This window comes from Haematobia irritans, chromosome 1, assembly GCF_050003625.1.
Source record: "Haematobia irritans isolate KBUSLIRL chromosome 1, ASM5000362v1, whole genome shotgun sequence".
Lineage (NCBI taxonomy): Eukaryota > Metazoa > Arthropoda > Insecta > Diptera > Muscidae > Haematobia > Haematobia irritans.
The window spans coordinates 169462210-169489567 of NC_134397.1; positions in this window are offsets into that span (position 1 = coordinate 169462210).

A 27358-nucleotide genomic window follows, 5' to 3' on the forward strand; every position below is an offset into this window, starting at 1 on the left:
AACCCCATAAAATGCACATAATGCCCAATGGCCTACAACCACATTCAATTATGGCTTCGAATTGTCTCTCATCATTTACAAACTCGATGGGATGGATGAATAGCGGATGAATACCGTAACAAATATCAATCCAAGTGGTTCATGGATGCAATGGATCATTACGGAAGTATTGCAAAATGTGTGCGGTTATCGACTGAGGTGGCAATGAAAGCAATGTCCTGTCGTCCAATGGTCGCGTCCTTCAATATACCCTGAAAAATTTGTTTATGGGAATGTTGTGATTAACTTTGGATACACTGGAGAAATGATTGCAAAGTTCGGCCAGGCCGAATTTTATGTACCCTCCAGCATGTATTGTGTTAGGTATAGTAGCAGCCCGATATTTCCGGCTCACTTAACATTGTCAAAAATGGCAATGTTAAGGTCAAACTTTTTAAAATTAAGGATTTTAATTAAAAAAAAAAAGCTCATGGTATTTGCTTTAAGAATATCTTTTTTTTAAATGTAGGACACGAATTTTTATAAATTGCGTCCCTCAGTTTAAGTGGTATACATTTGAAGTAAAGCATTTCCTCTTAAAGTACAGAAAAACATTTTTGATAAAATGAAGTAATTTTTAAATTAACTAAAATATTGAATCTTTGGAGCAAAGTTTACAAAAACTTCAAATATAGGCCAATATTTATTTTGAGGAGTTTGCGTCTTTGGTTTAAAGTTTTTTTTTTATTTTTTAAGTGACATTTTGGTACATGAATAACTTTGTTGATATATGTAAAAAAAAATCCAACAAGTGAAATTTTTATCCTTATCCTAAATTTTTATTCTAATTATAGAATCTAAATTTAAAGATATTAAATTTCTTTATTTTAAAGAAGCAGTACCTCGAAATCAATCAAAATCTTTAAATTCAAGTAATATTTCCTTTAATTCAAGTAGTCTTTTTAGTGTTCGAACAAGGTCGAAAATTCGATTTTTACAGTGCTGAAAATCATTTGTAGCTTTTTGCTCTAATCAAAAATCAATTACATTACTTCAATCAATATCAAAAATCGATTAGTTGATATTATCATAATTAATAGTCGATTTTGAAATTTACAAAAATAAATTAGTCATATTTGATGATTACAAAAATGTAGGCTGAATTTTTTTGTATCCTATAACATGTGTATGTTATAAAATTATGGAAAACATCATAATTTTTCTCAGTGTCAATTAAAACAATAACAACATTAAGGTAGTGAAAACTACAAAATCGAAAAATACCCTTCGCATCCAATATGATGCCATATGACCATCTTTCAGGAGTGTGTGTATGTGTAGATTTCAATATTTGGATGGATTCTTTCTGCTTTAAATTTTGGTTGACTTTAGGCTTCCTTTTGCCATATTAAAAGTAAATCATCGATAAAATAAAATTATTTCGATTGATTTCTGCAATGTGAATTTTTTGTTATATAATGAAATGATAAAAGCAAATTTCTTGCAAGGGAAATTGAATTATATTCGCTGTAAGTTCGTCCACGTCGAATCTTAAATACCCACCACCATGGATCAAATATCATAGTTTCCTCATTTGAAGAATTACATTTCTCAAGATGATCGATTCAAATGGTACGGTTAACGATATTTAAAGTTTCAACATGTGGAGATTAAATCAGATTCGAGATTTATAAGATCAATTTTTGCTGGAGTTTTTGAGGATCTTAGCTTACCTAGACCAAACTACATTTTAGGAAGTTCTGAGCAGAATGTTACGGTGACATCCTGTGGATCGTAAACTTTCACGGTTGACATCTAAGATCAGACAAGTATAGCAGCCTCAACTTCTGCGTAGTTGGAATTAATATCAGCATGATGTGTTGAGACAGTAGGGATATTGTCTTTTAGAAAAGTAGCAATATACTTCTCTTCTGTGTTATTCATATAGTTGGGGGTTCTTGATATTCTCAGTTCGGGGACAATACTTATTACCGGTACATTTTCATGTTAAAACAAGTAAGGAAAGTCTAAAGTCGGGCGGGGCCGACTATATTATACCCTGCACAACTTTGTAGATCTAAGTTTTCGATATCATATCACATCCGTCAAATGTGTTGGGTGCTATATATAAAGGTTTGTCCCAAATACATACATTTAAATATCACTCGATTTGGACAGAATTTGATAGACTTTTACAAAATATAGACTCAAATTATAGACTCAAAATTTAAGCTGGCTAATGCACTAGCGTGGAACACAATTTTAGTAAAAAAGAAATATGGGAAACATTTAAATCTGAAGCAATTTTAAGGAAACTTCGCAAAAGTTTATTTATGATTTATCGCTCAATATATATGTATTAGAAGTTTAGGAAAACTAAAGTCATTTTTACAACTTTTGACTAAGCAGTGGTGATTTTACAAGGAAAATTTTGGTATTTTTACCATTTTTGTCGAAATCAGAAAAACATATATATGGGAGCTATATCTAAATCTGAACCGATTTCAATCAAACTTGGCACACATGACTATATTACTAATTGTACTCCTAGTGCAAAATTTCAACCAAATTGGGCCAAAACTCTGGCTTCTGGGGCCATATAAGTCCATATCGGGCGACAAATATATATGGAAGCTATATCTAAATCTGAACCGATTTCAATCAAATTCGGCACACATGACTATATTACTAATTGTACTCCTTGTGCAAAATTTCAACCAAATTGGGCCAAAACTCTGGCTTTTAGGACCATATTAGTCCATATCGGGCGAAAGATATATATGGGAGCTATATCTAAATCTGAACCGATTTCAATCAAATTTTGCACACTTGACTATACGACTAAGTGTTATGTTTGTACAAAATTTCAAGCAAATCGGTATAAAACTCTGGATGCTGGGTCCATATTAGTGCATATCGGGCGAAAGATATATATGGGAGCTATATCTAAATCTGAAACGATTTCTTCCAAAATCAATAGGGTTCTATTCTGACCCAAATTAGGAACATGTGCCACATTTGAAGGCGATTGGACTTAAATTGCGCCCTAGACTTTGATCACAAAAATGTGTTCACAGACAGACGGACGGACGGACGGACAGACGGACATGGTTATATCGACTCAGGGGCCCACCCTGAGCATTATTGCCAAAGACACCATGTGTCTATCTCGTCTCCTTCTGGGTGTTACAAACGTATGCACTAACTTATAATACCCTGTTCCACAGTGTGGCGTAGGGTATAACAAGTAAGCCCTTGTTCACCCCTATGTAGGCCAAAATTTGTGTTAGCATCTCAACTACTTCACATTTGCTGGAAGCTATATAACAAAATCTCTAGAATTAAAATTTAAATCGGCTAACGCTATCCAGTTAATTGGAGGACACTTCCATTGAAAATGGGTCTAAAATGTGTAACAGACTACCGTATTTCCCCAACTCTGGTGTATGTATATATGAGAGCTATATATAATCTGAACCGATTTTGACTAAATTTGACATGTATAGTTAGAATAATAATTCTGCTATCTATGCGAAATTTCACGTAAATGGCAGTATAACTTTGGCCCCCTGGTCATATGAGTGCAAATCGGACGGAAGATATATATGGGAGCCATAACTAAATCTGAACCGATTTCAACCAAATTTGGCACAATTACCGATACTACCAAACGTACTCCTTGTGCGAAATTTGAAGCAAATCACGGCAAAACCCTGGATTTTGAGGTCATATAAGTTCAAATCGGACGAAATATATATGTGGGATCTATATCTAAATCTAAATCGATTTTGACCATATTTGGCACATACAATAGTATCGTTAAAAGTACCGCTTGTGCAAAATTTGAAGTAAGTCAGGGTAAAACTCTGGCTTCTGGGACCGTATTAGTGCATATCGGGCGAAAGATATATATGGGAGCTATATCTAAAATTGAACCGATTTCAACCAAATTTGGCACGCATAGTTGCAATGCTAATTCTAGTCCCTATGCAAAATTTCAACTAAATCGGAGCAAAAAATTGGCCTCTGTGGGCAAATGAGTGTAAATCGGGCGAAAGCTATATATGGGAGCTATATCTAAATCTGAACCGATTTGGCTGATATTTTGCAAGTTTTTCGAGACTCATAAAATATTCGGATGTACGGAATTTGAGGAAGATCGGTTGATATACACGCCAATTATGACCAGATCGGCGAAAAATATATATGGCAGCTATATCTAAATCTGAACCGATTTTTTCCAAAATCAATAGGGATCGTCTTTGAGCCGAAACAGGACCCTATACCAAATTTTAGGACAATTGGACTAAAACTGCGAGCTGTACTTTGCACACAAAAATATATCAACAGACAGACGGACAGACAGACAAACAGACAGACGGACAGACAGACAGACAGACGGACATCGCTAAATCGACTCCGAATTTAATTCTAAGACGATCGGTATACTAAACGATGGGTCTCAGACTTTTCCTTCTTGGCGTTACATACAAATGCACAAACTTATTATACCCTGTACCACAGTAGTGGTGAAGGGTATATATATGGGAAACATTTAAATCTGAAGCAATTTTAAGGAAACTTCGCAAAAGTTTATTTATGATTTATCGCTCGATATATATGTATTAGAAGTTTAGGAAAATTAGAGTCATTTTTAGAACTTTTCGACTAAGCAGTGGCGATTTTACAAGGAAAATGTTGGTATTTTGACCATTTTTGTCGAAATCGGAAAAACATATATATAGGAGCTATATCTAAATCTGAACCGATGTCAACCAAATTTGGCACGCATAGCTACAATGCTAATTCTACTTCCTGTGCAAAATTTCAACTAAATCGGAGTTAAAAATTGGCCTCTGTGGTCATATGAGTGTAAATCGGGCGAAAGCTATATATGGGAGATATATCCAACTCTGAACCGATTTCAACCAAATTTGGCACGCATAGGTACAATGCTAATTCTACTCCCTATGCAAAATTTCAACTAAATCGGAGCAAAAAATTGGCCTCGGTGGGCAAATGAGTGTAAATCGGGCGAATGCTATATATGGGAGCTATATCTAAATCTGAACCGATTTGGCTGATATTTTGCAAGTTTTTCGAGACTCATAACATATTCGGATGTACGGAATTTGAGGAAGATCGGTTGATATACAGGCCAATTATGACCAGATCGGTGAAAAATATATATGGCAACTATATCTAAATCTGAACCGATCGTCTTTGAGCCGAAACAGGAACCTGTACCAAATTTTTGGACAATCGGACTTAACAACCATGCAAAAATTGGTCCATATCGGTCCATAATTATATATAGCCCCATATAAATCGATCCCCAGATTTGACCTCTGGAGCTATTGGAGGAGCAAAATTCATCCGACCCGGTTGAAATTTGGTACATTGCGCTAGTATATGGCCGCTAACAACCATGCCAAAATTGTTCTATATCGGTCTATAGTTATATATAGCCGAACCGCTAAAAATATTCTACCAAAATTTTATTTCTATAGAAAATTTTGTCAAAGTTTTATTTCTATAAAAAATTTTGTCAAAATTTTATTGCTATACAAAATTTTATTTCTATAAAAAATTTTGCCAAAATTTTATTTCTATAAAAAATTTTGCCAAAATTTTATTGCTATACAAAATTTTGTCAAAATTTTATTTCTATAAAAAAATTTGCCAAAATTTTATTGCTATACAAAATGTTGTAAAAATTTTATTTCAATAGAAAATTTTGTCAAACTGAATTATTTACGTATTTAATCGGCCTCTTTTTTTTAATATATACCCCGTATGGGCCAACTTACAATTGAGAACACGGTGTTAAGAAGTTTTAAGATACCTTGCCATCGGCAAGTGTTACCGCAACCCAAGTAATTCGATTGTGGATGACAGTCTTTAGTGCAAGTTTCTATGCAATCCATGGTGGAGGGTACATAAGATTCGGCCCGGCCGAACTTACGGCCGTATATACTTGTTTGTAATTAAACCCTTTTTGAAGCAATGCACTGAAAAAGTTCCCCTACATCCTTGCAAAATGGAAAAATTCAGTTTTTCTCATGACAAACAATTCCATTGGGTCTATTATAGTGCCCACAAATCATATAATTTTTTTTCGTTACATCAATCATTTGCTGTAATATTATTTTCAATTTATAAAATACTCGTATAAAGAGACAAAAGAATATAACAAATTACTGGCATCAGTGTGAACGCAGTCTGGCGAGACAGCATGCAGAGTAATGGAAAACATGATGTGTTAATGATTGAAAAATTGTCCACGCCAAAAGAGATATCTACCTTCGTTTGAATTTCCAATATTTCATAAAATTTTTTTTATTTTTTTCATTTGCGGCCACACAATATGCGAATAATTTAATTAGTGTTTCCTTTTAACGTTCGCTTACAATAGGATGGACAAAAGTGAACTATACTTCACGCATGGCTGGCATTTATCTGTCAATAATGCAATTCTTTGGAAACGATACAAATATGACTATATCGTTAAATCAACGCTTGGCAACAAATGTTTATTAAACTTGCCAAAAATTTTGAACCTGGCGTTATCTATTAGCCGTAAAGCGATTTGCAGACGATGGCCATATCAGTTACTTGTACATTGAATTTTATCTGAGAAACGAAATTTGAGACAAAAAAAAGACAGAAAAAATTTTCGTGAAATTTTTTTGTGTGTAGTTATATATAGCCGATCCCCAATAACACAAAAATTGGTCCAGCAAAATTTTATTTCTATAGAAAATTTTGTCAAAATTTTATTTCTATAGAAAATTTTGTAAAAATTTTATTCCTATAGAAAATTTTGTCAAATTTTATTTCTATAGAAAATTTTGGCAAAATTTTATTTCTATAGAAAATGTTGTCAAAATTTTAATTCTATAGAGAATGTTGTTTTTAAACCAGTCACCGACAAACTCTAAGGAATCATTCAATTCAAATAGGTTTTTTAGTGTACAAATGAGAACTTTATCTATACCTGAATACCCTACGGGAAATGGATTATCCATAGGACCGGTACAGGACTAGTCCGTATATATATATATGGACTAAATCTAGTTCTGGTCATGACGTATGAAAGGGACCGGTCACTTTAACATGGGTTTGTCATTGACGGAGTACATTTACACTTTAGGACACATCTTGGGCTCGTTCCTAAGGCCATGTCCTAGGACATTTTATTAGTAGCACTCCATAGACAGGTCCTCATGAACCAGTCTCGGACAAACTCTTAGGAATCTGCTTCATTTTGATTATCCGAATCGCACCAGCAATGAAAAACTTTTGAAATATGTTGAACAATAGGTTATTCTGGTAATTCTACTTCACTAAATCAGTAGATCCAATAAGATTTTTATAACAAGGGAGTATGGAAATCATTAAAGTATGACGATTTAAAAACTGCACTGGATCACCGGTACCAGTCCTGTGATAGGTCCGTCAGTGGCAATTTGCACTAATTTCCCGTAGGGTAGTTATAAATATTCTATCGGTAAATCCTTACATACATAAGATTTCACCTGACCGATTATCGATTTGCATCTTATTCCCTAATTTGGAAGTTCTTCCAAAGGCACAGCTTTAAAAGCACTTCCAAAAGATGTACTCCCAAAGATGTTCTTTATTTTAACTACACAGGAAGTTCTTTTAATTCAATTATTTATAACTCGTTTTTTTCTTATTTTTAATGGGTAAATTAAATTTTTATACCCTGCGCCACACTGTGGAACAGGGTATTATAAGTTAGTGCATATGTTTGTAACACCCAGAAGGAGACGAGATAGACACTTGGTGTCTTTGGCAATAATGCTCAGGGTGGGTCCCTGAGTCGATATAACCATGTCCGTCTGTCCGTCCGTCCGTCTGTCCGTCCATCTGTCTGTGAACACATTTTTGTGATCAAAGTCTAGGTCGCAATTTAAGTCCAATCGCCTTCAAATTTGGCACATGTTCCTAATTTGGGTCAGAATAGAACCCTATTGGTTTTGGAAGAAATCGGTTCAGATTAAGATATAGCTCACATATATATCTTTCGCCCGATATGCACTAATATGGACCCAGCAGCCAGAGTTTTATACCGATTTGCTTGAAATTTTGTACAAACATAACACTTAGTCGTATAGTCAAGTGTGCAAAATTTGATTGAAATCGGTTCAGATTTAGATATAGCTCCCATATATATCTTTCGCCCGATATGGACTTATATGGCCCCAGAAGCCAGATTTTTGTACGAATTTGGTTGAAATTTTGCACTAGGAGTACAATTAGTAGTATAGTCAAGTGCGCAAAATTTGATTGAAATCGGTTCAGATTTAGATATAGCTCCCATATATATCTTTCGCCCGATATGGACTAATATGGTCCTAAAAGCCAGAGTTTTGGCCCAATTTGGTTGAAATTTTGCACAGGGAGTAGATTTAGCATTGTAGCTATGCATGCCAAATTTGATTGAAATCGGTTCAGATTTATATATAGCTCCCATATATAGCTTTCGCCCGATTTACACACATATGACCACAGATGCCAATTTTTTGCTCCGATTTAGTTGAAATTTTGCACAGGGAGTAGAATTAGCATTGTAGCTATGCGTGCCAAATTTGTTTGAAATCGGTTCAGATTTAGATATAGCTCCCATATATATGTTTTTCTGATTTCGACAAAAATGGTCAAAATACCAACATTTTCCTTGTAAAATCGCCACTGCTTAGTCGAAAAGTTGTAAAAATGACTCTAATTTTCCTAAACTTCTAATACATATATATCGAGCGATAAATCATAAATAAACTTTTGCGAAGTTTCCTTAAAATTGCTTCAGATTTAAATGTTTCCCATATTTATACCCTGCGCCACACTGTGGAACAGGGTATTATAAGTTAGTGTATATGTTTGTAACACCCAGAAGGAGACGAGATAGACACATGGTGTCTTTGGCAATAATGCTCAGGGTGGGTCCCTGAGTCGATATAACCATGTCCGTCTGTCCGTCCGTCTGTCTGTGAACACATTTTTGTGATCAAAGTCTAGGTCGCAATTTAAGTCCAATCGCCTTCAAATTTGGCACATGTTCCTAATTTGGGTCAGAATAGAACCCTTTTGATTTTGGAAGAAATCGGTTCAGATTTAGATATAGCTCCCATATATATCTTTCGCCCGATTTGCTTGAAATTTTGTACAAACATAACACTTAGTCGTATAGTCAAGTGTGCAAAATTTGATTGAAATCGGTTCAGATTTAGATATAGCTCACATATACATATTTCGCCCGATATGGACTTATATAGACCCAGAAGCCAGATTTTTGGCCGAATTTAATTGAAATTTTGCACTAAGAGTACAATTAGTAGTATAGTCAAGTGCGAAAAATTTGATTGAAATTAGTTCAGATTTAGATATAGCTATCATATATATCTTTCGCCCGATATGGACTAGTATGGTCCTGAAAGCCAGAGTTTTGGCCCAATTTGGTTGAAATTTTGCACAGGGAGTAGATTTAGCATTGTAGCTATGCGTGCCAAATTTGGTTGAAATCGATTCAGATTTAGATATAGCTCCCATATATATCTTTCGCCCGATATGCACTTATATGGACCCAGAAGCCAGAGTTTTATCCCGATTAGCTTGATATTTGGCACAAGGAGTACAATTGGAAGTATATTCCCGTGTGCCAAATTTGATTGAAATCGGTTCAGATTTAGATATAGCTTCCATATATATTTTTCGCCCGATATGGACTTATATGGCCCCAGAAGCAAGAGTTTTGGCCCAATTTGGTTGAAATTTTGCACTAGGAGTACAATTAGTAATATAGTCATGTGTGCCAAATTCGATTGAAATCGGTTCAGGTTTAGATATAGCTCCCATATATATGTTTTTCTAATTTCGACAAAAATGGTCAAAATACCAACATTTTCCTTGTTAAACCCAACATATTTGACGGATGTGATATGGTATCGAAAATTTAGATCTACAAAGTGGTGCAGGGTATAATATAGTCGGCCCCGCCCGACTTTAGACTTTCCTTACTTGTTTTATTTGAAAAAGGTTAAAAACACAGTAAGCATTAATAATAAAATGGTACAAATTATTGAAAATTAGTGGGAAAGCATTCTAAATCCATTCAAGAAATATTGCGAATTTTTCGAAATATTTTAATTCAAACGCATTATAAATCATAAAAAAATTATTAAAATTTTTTATTTGACAAAATATGACATTTTTTAATTCAAATCCAAAACACTGAATTCGAATCACAGCGTAAGAAGTGATGCAAATTCAGTGCAACGGTTGTTGAAATGGTGGACATCCGTCCTTTGACAAGCCCATGTTTAATCCAACGCTTCTGCGCCAATTTTGCACTACTTCCGGATCCAAAAAGAACATTTTCACTATTTTTTTGGCGACGCTTTTTTGCTGGGTTGTTAAACTTCAATATCAATCCATTTTCAATGACATTATTGCTCTCTCTCGCAATAACCCCATGAATAAAGATTTCCATCAACTATGTCTCTTTCATATAAAAACTGTTAATTTGTTAAATACAAAATAAAAATATCTGTGGGTGCCACTGATGTCGTCAACGATGATGGGGTGGGTGGTAATAACGTTGATGAAGATGGAATATTCACTCCCTGGTGATATTAAAATTTCCTCCAAACGAGGTGAAAAGAAAAAACCAAAAATAAATAAATAAATAAAACTGCATATTTGTGAATTGTGTGTGTGTTTGTGTTTCAAGTGAGTTTTTTTACTGTTGTGACACCATATGTCACCGCAGACCAATGGTAGAGTTTATGGTACAAAGTAAATAGAGATCTTGCCAGTTGCATTTAATGTGTCATTTTGATTTGCAATGGATTTATTTGGAAATTGTTGGAGTTCACATTGTTTCTCTGAACCAAATGGACCATCGAAAACAATTAAAATGAAATAAAGAATTATACATACATACAAGTATATTCGTCATGATGTGAAAAAAATGAATTGCCTTCGGTAATGATTTGAGGTTTAAGCTTGCTGAATTCATACATTCACCACTATTGCTGGTAACATCTGGACCAACTTCATTGTTTTCCAAAAGTTCTTGGTAAAAAAATTAATAAAAAACACAAATGAAATTATATTTAACCAACGGCCTATAACATACATTAGTGTAAACCTATATTTAATGTGAATGAAGATAATGAAAGGGCGACATGAGATTGATTAATATTACCAGCATTATATGGAATTACCATTCAAATGGAAATGATTTATCAAATAATATATTTACATTGCGTGATGTTTTTCTCCCTTACTTGTCATATACATGCACATTAATGCCTTTATTTATTTATTATTTTAGTATATTATTATACCCTTAAGTACAAAAATTTTAAAAGATTTAACAAAATCATTTATTTCATCTCAAATGTTATTTCTTACACACATTATATTTTGTTTATGCACTGAAAAAATATTGTCGCGAGGTCAAAGATTTCATGCCTTTAAAATACGAATGCAAATTTTGCGTTGCATAGGATAAAGTTTTTTTCCTTGTCCAAAAGTCGATAAACTTTTCAATGAAGTCGTATTGTCCTTAAGTGATTTCACTTAAAAATGGGTATGATAACATGAAAGAAAAAATGTTTGGGCTAAGGTTAATTTGATTTTAATAATTCAGAAAAATTCTTTAAATTTAATGAAATTGTCATTAAATTTGTTGCCTTTTTGCATCTTGACTACAAAGCAAAAAATCGTTCTAATATAGGACATGTTTTTCAACACTTTATTTTAAATACGTTTTTTATTTGAAACATAAAATAATTTCTACTGGAAGTCGAGTCTTAATTTGGAAAATAAAGTTGTCATTAACACATTTTTAAAGGTCTTTGATAGCATATTAAGAAAAAAAGCCGAAAAATTAAAATTTGCTTCCTAGAATCAAGTACACAAAACCCAAATTTAAAAGAGAATTATGCCTTAAAGGTATCCTTACTTGTATTATCCGCTTCTTTGGCTCGGAATCAATACCAAAATTTTTAAAGTAAAGACAAAATCTTTAGAACCGGACATTCTTTTTTTTCAGTGTGGAAAACAGTTGTATTTCTCTCTTTACTTCACTCAAAAAAAAGTGAACCCACTATTTCACTAAAGCCAGTTCATGGAATTATTATGTTTAGAGAAAGTTTCCTTTACTCTAATATTTTTATACCCACAACCATAGGATGGGGGGTATATTAACTTTGTCATTCCGTTTGTAACACATCGAAATATTGCTCTAAGACCCCATAAAGTATATATATTCTGGGTCGTGGTGAAATTCTGAGTCGATCTGAGCATGTCCGTCCGTCCGTCCGTCCGTCCGTCCGTCCGTCCGTCTGTTGAAATCACGCTAACTTCCGAACGAAACAAGCTATCGACTTGAAACTTGGCACAAGTAGTTGTTATTGATGTAGGTCGGATGGTATTGCAAATGGGCCATATCGGTCCACTTTTACGTATAGCCCCCATATAAACGGACCCCAAAATTTGGCTTGCGAGGCCTCTAAGAGAAGCAAATTTCATCCGATCCGGCTGAAATTCGGTACATGGTGTTAGTATATGGTCTCTTACAACCATGCAAAAATTGGTCCACATCGGTCCATAATTATATATAGCCCCCATATAAACCGATCCCCCGATTTGGCTTGCGAGGCCCCTAAGAGAAGCAAATTTCATCCGATACGGCTGAAATTTGGTACATGGTGTTAGTATATGGTCTCTAACAACCATGCAAAAATTGGTCCACATCGGTCCATAATTATATATAGCCCCCATATAAACCGATCCCCCGATTTGGCTTGCGAGGCCCCTAAGAGAAGCAAATTTCATCCGATCCGGCTGAAATTTGGTACATGGTGTTAGTATATGGTCTCTAACAACCATGCAAAAATTGGTCCACATCGGTCCATAATTATATATAGCCCCCATATAAACCGATCCCCCGATTTGGCTTGCGAGGCCCCTAAGAGAAGCAAATTTCATCCGATCCGGCTGAAATTTGGTACATGGTGTCAGTATATGATCTCTAACAACCATGCAAAAATTGGTCCACATCGGTCCATAATTATATATAGCCCCCATATAAACCGATCCCCCGATTTGGCTTGCGAGGCCCCTAAGAGAAGCAAATTTCATCCGATCCGGCTGAAATTGGGTACATGGTGTTAGTATATGGTCTGGAACAACTATGCAAAAATTGGTCCACATCGGTCCATAATTATATATAGCCCCCATATAAACCGATCCCCCGATTTGGCTTGCGAGGCCTCTAAGAGAAGCAAATTTCATTCGATATGGCTGAAATTTGGTACGTGATGTTAGTATATGGTCTCTAACAACCATGCAAAAATTGGTCGATATCGGTCCATAATTATATATAGGCCCCATATAAACCGATCCCCAGATTTGACCTCCAGAGCCCCTTGGAAGAGCAAAATACTTCCCATTCGGTTGAAATTTGGTACGTGATGTTAGTATATGGTATCCAACAAACATGCAGGAATAAGAAGTTTTAAGATACCACAACCCAAGTAATTCGATTGTGGATGGCAGTCTTTTGTAGAAGTTTCTACACAATCCATGGTGGTGGGTACATAAGATTCGGCCTGGCCGAACTTGCGGCCGTATATACTTGTTTTGGGTACATTAGTTAAATGAACTAAAAAACGGGAAAAAATTATACACAAATGAAGCACATTGATTTACTATATCCGTACTTCGCACAAAATAGTTCATTATATGCTTAAATTTGTAAATTTTACTACAAATACGTCCATCGTGAACTTCGTATGGCACTAAAGACATTCATGCAATTTTTAACTCCAATTTAGTCCTTCAAACTACAAGATTTTATTTAACAAGTGAAAAAAAAATTATTTTATCTAAAAAATGTTCTTGAATTTGTCGAAGAATATTTACTTATTTTTGTGATATCGGCGTGATGTCAGCGTTTGTAATACTGTTAAGTTAAATTTTTCTCAAAATAATCTAAATTTTTTAAAATTGGCCAACATTTTTCTTCCTGGTGGGTTCACTGTTTTTTCAGTGTTCATTTGGTAGTGATTTGAATATTTGTAAATCTATATATATAAAATTCAATTAATGTTTGTTTATTTGTTTGTTTGCTTGATTCTTTGTTTGTATGTTCCGAGTTGGCTCCGAAACGGTTGAACCGATTTACTTGAAACTTTCAGAGATCGGCGTTCATGTGGTGAAAATAGCGTAACTCATTTTTTGACACCTGGTCGCGGAGGGGGACCTCCCCTTTGTCGGACTTTTTCAAAATTGGACCAAAGTTGACCGATTTGCTTGAAATTTTCATTGAAGGTTGGGGTTGGCATCTAGACAAAGATCCGCTACTTTATATTTCGATATTTGGTGGCTGAGGGGGACCACGACTTTTTTTAAAGTACAGTAAAAAAACTAAAATTCTCTAAATTATCTGAGATTTACAGAGAACATGCGGTGCGGTTATGGAATTAATATGGGGTACCTGATGATTTCATATGTGGACGGAGAGGGGACCTCCCCCTTGCCCCACTTTTTTAAACTTGGAACAAAATTATGCGATTTGCTTGAAATTTTCATTGAATGTTGGGGTTGGCATCTAGACAAAAAGTCCGCTACATTATTTTTCGATATTTGGTCGGGGAGGGGGACCACCCCTTTGACCGACTTTATTCTTAAAGTACAGTGAAAACAAAACTAAACTCCCCCGACTGAAATTTTACGGAAAACAAGTATATACGGCCGTAAGTTCGGCCAGGCCGAATCTTATGTACCCTCCACCATGGATTGCGTAACTTCTACTAAAGGCTGTCATCCACAATCGAATTACTTGGGTTGCGATAACACTTGCCGATGGCAAGGTATGGTAAAACTTTTTAACACTGTCTTCTAAATTGTAAGTTAGCCCATACGGGGTATATATTAAACAAAAAAAGGCCGATTAAATACGTATATAATATAGTTTGACAAAATTTTCTATAGAAATGAATACTTGACAAAATTTTCTATAGAAATAAAATTTTGAGAAAATTTTCTATAGAAATAAAAACTTGACAAAATTTTCTATAGAAATAAAATGTTGACAAAATTTTCTATGGAAGTAAAATGTTGACAAAATTTTGTATAGAAATAAAATGTTGACAAAATTTTCTACAGAAATAAATTTTTTACAAAATTTTCTATAAAAATAAAATTTTGACAAAACTTTCTATGGAAATAAAATTTTGACAAACATTTCTATAGGAATAAACGTTTGACAAAACTTTCTATAGAAATGAAATATTGACACAACTTTCTATAGTAATAAAATTTGACAAAATTTTCTATGGAAATAAAGTTTTGGTAGATTATTTTTGGCGATATGGACCAATTTTTGTGTAATAAGTCATCGGCTATATATAACTAAAGACCGATATTGACCAATTTTTACATGGCTGTTAGAGGCCATATATTGACAAAATGTACCAAATTTCAACCGCATCGGATGACTTTTGCTATATATAATTATGGACCGATATGGACCAATTTTTGCATGGTTGTTAGATACCATATACTAACACCATGTACCAAATTTCAACTGGATCGGATGAATTTCGCTCCTCCAAGAGGCTCCTGAGGTCAAATCTGGGGATCGGTTTATATGGGAGCTATATATAATTATGAACCGATATGGACCAATTTTTGCATGGTTGTTAGAGACTATATACTAACACCACGTACTAAATTTCAATTGGATCGGATGAATTTTGCTCCTCCAAGAGGCTCCGGAGTTCAAATCTGGGGATCGGTTTATATGGGAGCTATATATAATTATGAACCGATATGGACCAATTTTTGCATGGTTGTTAGAGGCCGTATACTAACATCAGGTACCAAATTTCAACAGGATCGGATGAATTTTGCCCCTCCAAGAGGCTCCGGAGGTCAAATCTGGGGATCGGTTTATATGGGGGCTATATATAATTATGGACCGACATGGACCAATTTTTGCAAGGTTGTTAGAGACCGTATACTAACATCAGGTACCACATTTCAACCGGATCGGATGAATTTTTCCCCTCCAAGAGGCTCCGGAGGTCAAATCTGGGGATCGGTTTATATGGGGGCTATATATAATTATGGACCGACATGGACCAATTTTTGCATGGGTGTCAGAGACCGTATATTAAGACCACGTACTAAATTTCAACCGGATCGGATGAATTTTGCTCCTCCAAGAGGCTCCGGAGGTCAAATCTGGGGATCGGTTTATATGGGAGCTATATATAATTATGGACCGATATGGACCAATTTTTGCATGGCTGTTAGAGACCGTATACTAACATCAGGTACCAAATTTCAACCGGATCGGATGAATTTTGCTGCTCCGGGAGGCTCCCCAAGCCAAATTTGGGGATCGGTTTATATGGGGGCTATACGTAAACGTGGTCCGATATGGCCGATTTGCAATACCATCCGACCTACATCGATAACAACTACTTGTGCCAAGTTTCAAGTCGATAGCTTGTTTCGTTCGGAAGTTAGCGTGATTTCCACAGACGGACGGACAGCCGGACAGACGGACAGACGGACGGACGGACGGACATGCTTAGATCGACTCAGAATTTCACCACGACCCAGAATATATATACTTTATGGGGTCTTAGAGCAATATTTCGATGTGTTACAAACGGAATGACAAAGTTAATATACCCTCATCCTATGGTGGAGGGTAAAAAATAGGTGAGGTTATGAAATTTATATCAGGTTCCTAATTTTTTAATAAAAATAAAAGGGCATAGGGAGACATCCGCTTCTCTTAAGTACATACAGAGAAACAATTTAACTTTAACGAGTTACTTGAAATTTACAGAGGACTGGGGAGAGGTTACGATTATTAATAGTTGATACCTGATTTTGTGATATTTGGACGGAAGAGAGGCCGCCCTTTAGGCTTATAATTTGCTTGACATTTTCTGGGACGTTTACAAAAGATACGCTACATCACTTTTCGATATTTGGTCGGGGAGGAGGTCCTCCTCTAAAACTGCAAAAAAAAATTCTTAAGTTTTCTTGAAATTTACAAAGGAAGTGGGGGATAGTTATAAACGAAGAGGCAACCTTCCTTGCCCCACACTTGAAGGAAAGTTTCAAGAATTTTCAGGGAAGGTTAGGGGTGCTATTCACCAAGGTGTTTGTCGATATTGTATCGGGGAAAGTGACGTCCCTTTAAAACAATAGAGCAAAATTTTAACATCTCCGATCTACTTGAAATTTACAGGGAACCTGGGAGGAGGTGATTAAATTTATACATGATTTTTAAATTAGTATATGATTTTTCGATATCTGGTTGGGGAAGGCGAAAATTGAAATAAACTTTGTCGATTTACTTCGATAGAATTTATAGGGACCATTGAGTAGTTGTGAAATTAATATAGAGTACGTGATAGTCCGATATCAGGTCGGAGTGGAGCGAAGGTAGGGAGAGGATTCCCTTTTGTCCGTTATTTTTTCTTAAATTGAAAGTAGAGGGTTGTCCGTAAATGGGAACTCGGTAGATAATTATATGATTTTTGCACAGGCTTCTGCCAAACTTCTTTTTAGTAAAGAACTTAAATTTACATGAAATTGGCAGCCAACGTAGAGAGTGCATCAATTTAGCAAATGTTAATGTGGTAAAATTTTTTACTACTTTTGCTTTTTCCGATTTATTGGATGGGAAACAGTAATACTTTGTATGTTATTATAATATAGTGCTTAATATTCAGATATGTTGAGGAGAAGGATACCTTTCCTTGACAAACCACACTTAAAATTCACAAGAAATATTAAAGATTGTCCAACTACTTGAATACAGAACATTATTTAAAAAGTTTGGAGGAAAGGGCACACCCTCTCCCCGACATTTTTTAAAACGAACCGTTTTACATATGCATATCCGCCGTATTTGTACCAATAAACGAAAAACCAAGTAGTCCGATTTGTTTGAAAGAATTCAAATCTTTTCGAATTTGTTTTCAGCACGAAGGATATGGTTGACCAAGTTAACGCGGAAGGCGCAGCGAAGCGGGCCGGGTTACACTAGTCCTTTATAAATTAGCGATATCTGCACTGCTGTTGATGGGATCTACGCCCTCCCTCGGATGGTATTGCAAATGGGCCATATCGGTCCACTTTTACGTACAGCCCCCTCAGATTTGGCTTGCGAAGCCTCTAAGAGTTCTCTAGATTTGACCTCCGGAGCCTCTTGGAGGAGAAAAATTCATCCGATCCGGTTCAAATTTGGAACGTGGTGTTAGTATATGGCCGCTAACAACCATTCCAAAAGTGGTCCATATCGGTCTATAGTTACACTGAAAAAAATATTGTCGTGAGGTCAAAGATTTCATGTCTTTAAAATACGAATGCAAATTTTGCTTAGCATAGAAGACACATTTCTCTAATAGAAAGTTTTTTTGCTTGTCCAAAAGTCGACAAACTTTTCAATGAAGTCGTATTGTCCTTATAATTGAGTGATTTCACATAAAAATGGGTATCATAACATGAAAGCAAAAATGTTTGGGCTAAGATTAATTTGACTTTAATAATTCAGAAAAATTCTTTAAATTTAATGAAATTGTCTTTGAATTTGTTGCCTTTTTGCATCTTGACTACAAAGCAAAAATTCGTTCTAATATAGGACATGTTTTTCAATACTTTATTTTACAGACGTTTTTTCCTTGAAACAAAGCCTAATTTCTACTGGAAGTCGAGTCTTAATTTGGAAAATAAAGCTGTTGTTAACTCGTTTTTAAAGGACTTTGATAGCATACGAAGAAAAAAAGCTGAAAAAGTGAAAAATTAAAAATTGCTTCCTAGAAGCAAGTACGCAAAACTCAAATTTAAAAGAGAATTGTGTCTTAAAAGTTTCCTTACTTGAATTCTCCGCTTCTTTGGCTCGGAATCAATACCAAAATTTTTAAAGTAAAGACAAAATCTTTGGAACCGGGCATGCTTTTTTTTTCATTGTATATATAGCTGATCCCCAATCACACAAAAATTGGTCCATATCGGTTCATAATCATGGTTGCCACTCGAGCCAAAAATAATCTACCAAAATTTTATTTCTATAGAATTTTTTTTCAAAATTTTATTTCTATAGAAAATTTTATAAAAATTTTATTTCTATAGAAAATTTTGTTAAAATTTTATTTTTATAGAAAATTTTGTTAAAATTTCATTTCTTTAAAAAAATTTTGTCAAAACTTTATTTCTATAGAAAATTTTGTCAAAATTTTATTTCTATAGAAAATTTTGTCAAAATTTTATTTCTATAGAAAATTTTGTCAAAATGTTATTTCTATAGAAAATTTTGTTAAAATTTTATTTCTATAGAAAATTTTGTCAAACTGAATTATATACGTGTTTAATCGGCCTTTTTAATTTAATATATACCACGTATGGACTTACTTATAATTTAGAAAACGGAGGTTTTAAGATACCTTGTTATCGGCAAGTATTACCACAGCCCAGGTAATTCGATTGTGAATGACACTCTGTAGTAGAAGTTTCTACGCAATCCATGGTGGTGGGTACTTAAGATTCGGCCTGGCCGAACTTACGGAACAAATTATTAAAATTTTGCTAAATCCTGTCTAGAAAATTTGGGAATTTTTTTAAATATTTGAGGTCAAATGGACAAGCGTTAGAAAGCATTACCAATCATAAAAACTTATAAGAATATTACAAAATTTTTTACTTCACATCCAAAATTCTGAATTCGAATCACACCTTAAAAAGTGATGCAAATTCAGTGCAACGGCTATTGAAATGGTGGACATCCGTCGTATGACAAGCCCATCTTAAATTCATCGCTTCTGCGCCAATTTTGCACCACCTCCGGATCCAAAAAGAAAATTTTCACTACTTTTTTCGCGACGCTTTGTTTTGCTGAGAGTTTAGGAATAGTGGCAGCCCGATATTTCAGACTATCGGAGTATTCAGTCAATTATGGTACCCCAAGAGGTGAACTCTTCTCTTGTCAATGCTACACTGAAAAAAATATTGTCGTGAGGCCAATGTTTTTATGTTGTTAACATTCGAATTTTGCTTATCATAGAAGACGCATTTTGCTAATTTATGTTTTTTCCTTGTCCAAAATTCGATAAAGTTCTCAATGAAGTAGTTTTGTCCTTATAATTAAGTTATGCGACTTAGAAATGAGTATTTTTATATGAAAGAAAAATTTTTGGACTAAGATAAATTTGGCTTTAATAAATTCGAAAAATTCTTAAAAATTAATGAAATCGCCTTTAAATATGTTGACTTTTTGTATCTTGAATACAATGCAAAAAAGCGTTTAAAAATAGGGGATGTTTTTCAACAATTTATTTTAAAGACTTTTTATTTGAAACAAAACTCAATTTCTACTTTGAAGTCTGAATGTGGAAATTAAAGTTGTCGCTAGCACGATAGCACAAGAAGAAAAAAGATGAAAAATTCAAATTACTGCAAATTAGTTCCCAGAATCAACTGCACAAAACTTAAATTTAAGAGAGTAGTGACATAAATTTGTCCTTGCTTCAACTCTACGCTTCTTTGGCTTGAAATCATTCCAAAATGATTAGTGTAAAGACAAAATCTTTTTTTTTTTTAGTGCAAACATACAAACCAATTTCTATTTTTTCTAGGAACTTCATTGAGATTATGTAGGACTTTTCGAAATTGCAGCTGTATTTCTGATCTGAACGTTAGATTATTAAAGGTAACCCATAGCCCAAAATAATGATCAAAAATCTTAGTTAGAATTAGAAGAACTTCTGTTGGGCCAACTTAGCATCTCCACGGATTTTGTTAAAAACGTTTAGGATTCATACAATGGCCTTAGTTCTTATACTTTTGATTTATTAATCTCAACAGAACTTATATAAAAAAAAAAAACTTTCCATTCGCAGTGAAGCACATTTAAAAATACATGGATCGATTAATAAATCAAACAAATTGAAATCAACCATAATTAGTTGATCCATTTGGAATCCAACTATTTTGGATCCAACTATACATGCCATTGATAACCTAAGGTGTAAGTGTATCCAGCCAAGAAATATCCAGTCAAAACAATTTCAACCACTTTTTAACGATAATCGTGTCGCTGTCAATATACTGCAACGAAACATCTCGCGTTGTTCAACTCCAATACAATCATCTGTGTTGTGAAAATCCATAATGAAATATGAATTGGTAGATTTAAGAATGCTCATGGTGGCTTGCTTGTCTGTGACTATTGCCGGGTCGTTTATTTCCTCATCAATGGTAATAAATCAATTGGTGGCTGTTTGATGTAAAGTCGTGTGTGTGAGCGAGTGAGTGTCAGTACTTAAAATTTAAATATCGCAGCACCTCAATTTTGATAGCGCGTTGTTCACGGGTGCTAAAGACATGCATCAATATCGTTCACACATTCCTACTAGCCAGCAAATTGGGTATAATGGGATGTCTAGAATTTAGTGAAGTAATAGTGGACTTATCAAAATCGAAAAACCATACAATCAATTATTCAAGAAGGAAATAGGCCCATCACATTCATTTTCTTACCACGCAAACTGTCCAAAAACGTTATGTAGTCACGGTTACACAGTTGGTAGAATTCTACCAAAAATGGTAGATTTTTTTTTACCGTTTTGTAGAATGGTACAATTCTTGATATTTTGGTAGATTTTGACAAAATTTTCTATAGAAATAAAATTTTGGCAAAATTTTCTATAGAAATAAAATTTTGACAAAATTTTCTATAGAAATAAAATTTTGACAAAATTTTCTATAGAAATACAATTTTGACAAAATTTTCTATAGAAATAAAATTTTGACAAAATTTTCTGTAGAAATAAAATTTTGAGAAAATTTTCTATAGAAATAAAATTTTGACAAAATTTTTTATAGAAATTAAATTTTGACAACATTTTCTATAGAAATAAAATTTTGACAACATTTTCTATAGAAATAAAATAAAATTTTCTAGAGAAATTAAATTTTGACAACATTTTCTATAGAAATAAAATTTTAAACAAATTTTCTATGATATAAATTTCTGAAAAAATTTTTTGACAAAATTTTCTATAGAAATAAAATTTTGACAAAATTTTCTGTAGAAATAAAATTTTGAGAAAATTTTCTATAGAAATAAAATTTTGACAAAATTTTTTATAGAAATAAAATTTTGACAAAATTTTCTATAGAAATAAAATTTTGACAAAATTTTCTATAGAAATAAAATTTTGACAAAATTTTCTATAGAAATTAAATAAAATTTTCTATAGAAATTAAATTTTGTCAACATTTTCTATAGAAATAAAATTTTAAACAAATTTTCTATGGTATAAATTTCTAAAAAAATTTTCTTTAGAAGTAAAATTTTGGCAAAATTTTCTATAGAAGTAAAATTTTGACAAAATTTTCTATAGAAGTAAAATTTTAACAAAATTTTCTATAGAAATAAAATTTTGACAAAACTTTCTATAGAAGTAAAATTTAACAAAATTTTTTATAGAAATAAAATTTTGACAAAACTTTCTATAGAAATAAAATTTTGACAAAATTTTCTATAGAATTAAAATTTTGACAAAATTTTCTATAGAAATAAAATTTTGACAAAATTTTCTACAGAAATAAAATTTTGACAAAATTTTCTTTAGAAATAAAATGTAGACAAAATCTCCAAAGACATAAAACTTTGACAAAATTTTCTACAGAAATAAAATGTTGACAACATTTTCTATAGAAATAACATTTTGACAAAACTTTCTATAGAAATAAAATGTTGACAAAAATTTCTATACAAATAAAATTTTGACAAAATTTTCTATAGAAATAAAATTTTGATAAATTGTTTTTATAGGAACAAAGTTTTGATAAAATTTTCTATATAAATAAAAGTTTGACAAAATTTTCTATAGAAATAAAATGTTGACAAAAATTTCTATACAAATAAAATGTTGAAAAAATTTTCTATAGGAATAAAACTTTGACAAAACCTTCTATAAAAACAAAATTTTGACAATACTTTCTATAGAAATAAAATTTTGACAAAATTATTGTAGAATTAAAAGTTTGACATAATTTTCTTAGGAAATACCAGTTTGACAACATTTTCTATATAAATTAAATTTTGAAAAATAAAATTAAATGTTAAACAAATTTTGGTAAATATAGAAATAAAATTTTATACATTTTTTAATAGAAACAAAGTTTTGATAAAATTTTCTATATAAATAAAATTTTGACAAACTTTTGTATAGAAGTAAAATTTTGACAAAATTTTCTATAGAAATAAAATTTTAACAAAATTTTTAATAGTAATTTTCCAAAGAAATACAATTTTGTCAAAATTTTCTTTAGAAATAAAATTTTTATAGAAAAAAAAATTATAGAAATAAAATTTTCTAAATTTCCCTCCGTTAAAGTCGCATGTCATTGAACTAAGGCTAATTTTCCTTAAAGTAAACATACATATTTTTGATTCAAAGAAATTGTCCTTAAATTAACTGAAATATCGAAACTTTAGATTTAAGATAAAAACGCTTCAAATATGGAGACTTATTTTGAGAATTTTGCGTTTATTTAGGTTTAACGTTTTTTTTTTTTTTGGAATTAAGAAAACATTTTTTACTTTGAAGTATCCGTTATAATTTGGATTTTTAAACTGTCAGTTGTTTGTACGTGAGTTCCTTTATTAATAAAACGCTAAAAGAGAATGAAAAATTGATAAGTGATATCTGTATCCTAAATTTAATTTTATTGGTCCTAGATTTAAAGTCAGATAGGTCGCTAAAAAATTTATTTATTTCAAAGAAGGCGCATCTTTTGTTCGGAATCAATACGAAAATCGTTAAGGGAAGGTCAAAATCTTTGAATCCAAGTAAACTTTTTTTGAGTGTAGGTATAGGACCAAATTTCAATCAGATTAAATTTTCCCCATTTTTCCGGAAATCAAATCTGGATATTGGTTTATATGGTGGCTAAATATGTGAACCGATATGGAACAATTTATATAAAGCTGATGGAAATAATATAATAACATCACGTACCAAATTTCAATCACATCGCATGAAAGTTGCTCTTAAAAGAGGTTAAGTCTGGGAGTCGGTTTATATGGGACCTATACCTAAAAGTGATCCGATATGGCCATTGTGCAATACAATCCGACCTACATCAATAACAATGAATGTACCAAGTTTACACTCAATAGCTTTTTCATTCGGAAGTGGTTTCAACAGACGAATGGACCGACGCAGGAACTCATTTTTATAATGTTCATAGTCATTCCTACAACCATCGACAAAACGCTGTTTATTATGGAACGATGGCAACAGTCCCTGTAGGAATGTCTCGAACTCACTCAAAATCAAACTAACTTTTTACTAACTAATTTGAGGCGACTTTAAGCTATCTCATTATTTATGCAGTCTTGAGTCAGTTGAATTTTTTCCCAAACTCACTTTTTCTCGATCAGCAATCAGTTACCTTTTTACTCACTCTAAGCTGATGCATATTTAAGCGAAGTAAAGTCATGGAAACAATTCAAATAAACAAACAAAAAATATGTATTGGCTTCTATAACTGTCAATTTGGATTTGGTTTTTATATTTGTTTCAATTTAGTTTCTATTTTCAGAGAACTTTTGTAATTTTTTGTCACGGTTAGCGGTAAGTAGCATAGAAATGCATTATTCAAACGCAATTTAATAATTAAACTTTTCTTAATTCCACTAGAACCCATCATTATCAGTGAAGTAATAAATGGAAACTTCGAATAAAAGTGTTAAATGGCTGTTTGAGGACGAAGATATTGGGAAATACACTTAAGCCTTTTGGACGTCCCTGACGAATGGCACTTCCATTCAGTGTGCGTCATTACAAAAGTAGGTACAACTCCCTCTGAGTTAAACGAGAAAATTAACACAACACTCAAACTCAAGACAAGATGAACTCAACTAATATTATCCGAATTTTTACATACGTTATATTTTATTTATTGTAAAATAATTTAAAAAATCTGAATTGTTATTATTTTTTAATTAATTCAAAATAAAATGATTCAAAAATAATAAAACAAAAACAAAATATTTTATTATCCACAAAGAGCTCACCATAAACTAATCAGTTAAGAGCTAACTCATAGTATGCTCATATATTATCAGCCTAAAGCTAACTCACTTTGAGCTAACTTTTGCTTAGCTGAAGCTTATGCAGGTTTGAGTGAGGACTGACTCGTTCCAATGACAACACGTGTTAAAACTGAATAGGATTTTACATGGGAAATGAGTTAGGATTTGAGTCACCTGTGACTCAGTTATGACCAACAATTTATTAACTTAAAGTCACCTCAATTTCCTACAGGGGTGTTTGAATGAGTCAAGAATATGCATGAAATAATCAAGCAAGAACATATTTAGACAGTTTTTACCCAGATTGTCACTCCCCCTTTGTTTGTTCGAGAAATCGATCCACCCCAATGTATTCCCACATATTAATGGGAATAAATCGCTGTTCTTCATCACTATAAGCGCTCTGGACATATTGAGAGATTGTAAAAGTGAAGTCTTCTCAGGAGTAGATACATAAAACAGTTAAATGGCGCTAACAACTTATGGCGCTGTTGGTTAGCTGGCTGTGAATGTGCTCCAAAATGATAACATGTTCAACGACAGCCCCCATGCCAAAGGCTCAACATCATCGACCAACATCATTTGTATGTTTCGATTTACAAGGAAAGTTATCGGCATCAGTAATTAATTATTTCCTTAAATTGTGGGAAAACTTATGACGATAATGGGAAATTTATTTAGAAAACCACATGAGTCTTCTGGCAAATGCTTTCGTTCTGTATAAATCATATATCATTGGGAGATGTGTATGTGACAAATAGTTTATCAATTAAATGTTGCCTCGGAGTCTGAAATCCAAACGAAATTTAAAAGAAAATCAATTTGGTCGCACCAAAAATATGTGATTTATAGAAGCTTTTTGAAAGAAACTTTCATTATAAATGAAATATAGTTGAAATGTAGAGAGCCATTACTTGAATCGGGATTTCGTCTTAAAAAATTTAATGGGGATTATATCATAAAAGTCCCAATATTGGTTTTCACTTTGTTTAGTAAATTCATATGGATATATCTGACAAACTATAAATGACAGCTACATGATATTTGTTTCATTTTTAATCCATTATATTGTTAAAAAAATGCATCCAAAGACTCTAGGGCGACCGGGTTATCTTGCGAGCAGAATTGCGGACAAAAACGAAATTTGTTAAATGTTTCAGAAGTATTACGAGACCACTGAACGTGAACATTTTCTTGGTTAGCTGGAGGTCAATGAAAGCAATAGCAGACATTACGGTGCAAACACAAAACGTATTAGAATATAAGGATATGCATCATATGGATGACTGGAAATGACAGAAAAAGAGGAATCGTAGAGACGCATGAATTGGCGATAAAGGTTGGGATACTAAACGAAGAGAACTTAGGAGATCAAAATCGTGACTGACTCATAAAGGGATGTGGGGCAGGTTGGACCAAAACCAAAAAAAGAAAAAAAACTGGACACCTACTACGTCATATAGTGAGAGGAAGATGCACAGTGTGCTAACTGACTAATTTGAGACGACAATACGTCAATATCATTTGAACCATTAAACCTAGAGCTTTGAAGTTTGGTATGAAATAAATAATTTTATATGTACATAGACACAATTTTTGGAAAAAAATGGACGGTTTTAATGACGAACCCACCCACTTCTCGTACAAAACTGAAGGTCTTGTGAGTTTCCATATTCTTGTAATCACTGATCAGGTCTTATATATGAAATTGGCATGAGTCACTTTATCACGCTATTGGATGGAGTCAAAATATTGGGGAGCAAATGCGACCTATACAGAAACAAGTATATACGACCGTAAGTTCGGCCAGGCCGAATCTTATGTACCTTCCACCATGGATTGCGTAGACTGTCATCCACAATCACATTACTTGGGTTGTGGTATCTTAAAACTTCTTAACATCATTTTATAAATTGTGAGTTAGTCCATACGTGGCAGAGAGCCAGAATTGAAATATGGGGGTCGCTTATATGGGGGCTATATACAATTATGAACTTGACATGGACCAATTTTTGTGTGATTGGGGATCGATTTATCTGAGCGCTATATATAACAATAGACCGATATGGACCTAGTTAGGCATGGTAGTTAACGGCCATATACTAGCACAATGTATCTAATTTCAACTGACTCGGATGAAATTTGCTCCTCAAAGAGGCTCCAAAACCAAATCGGGATCGGTTTATATGGGGGCTATATATGATTATAGACTGA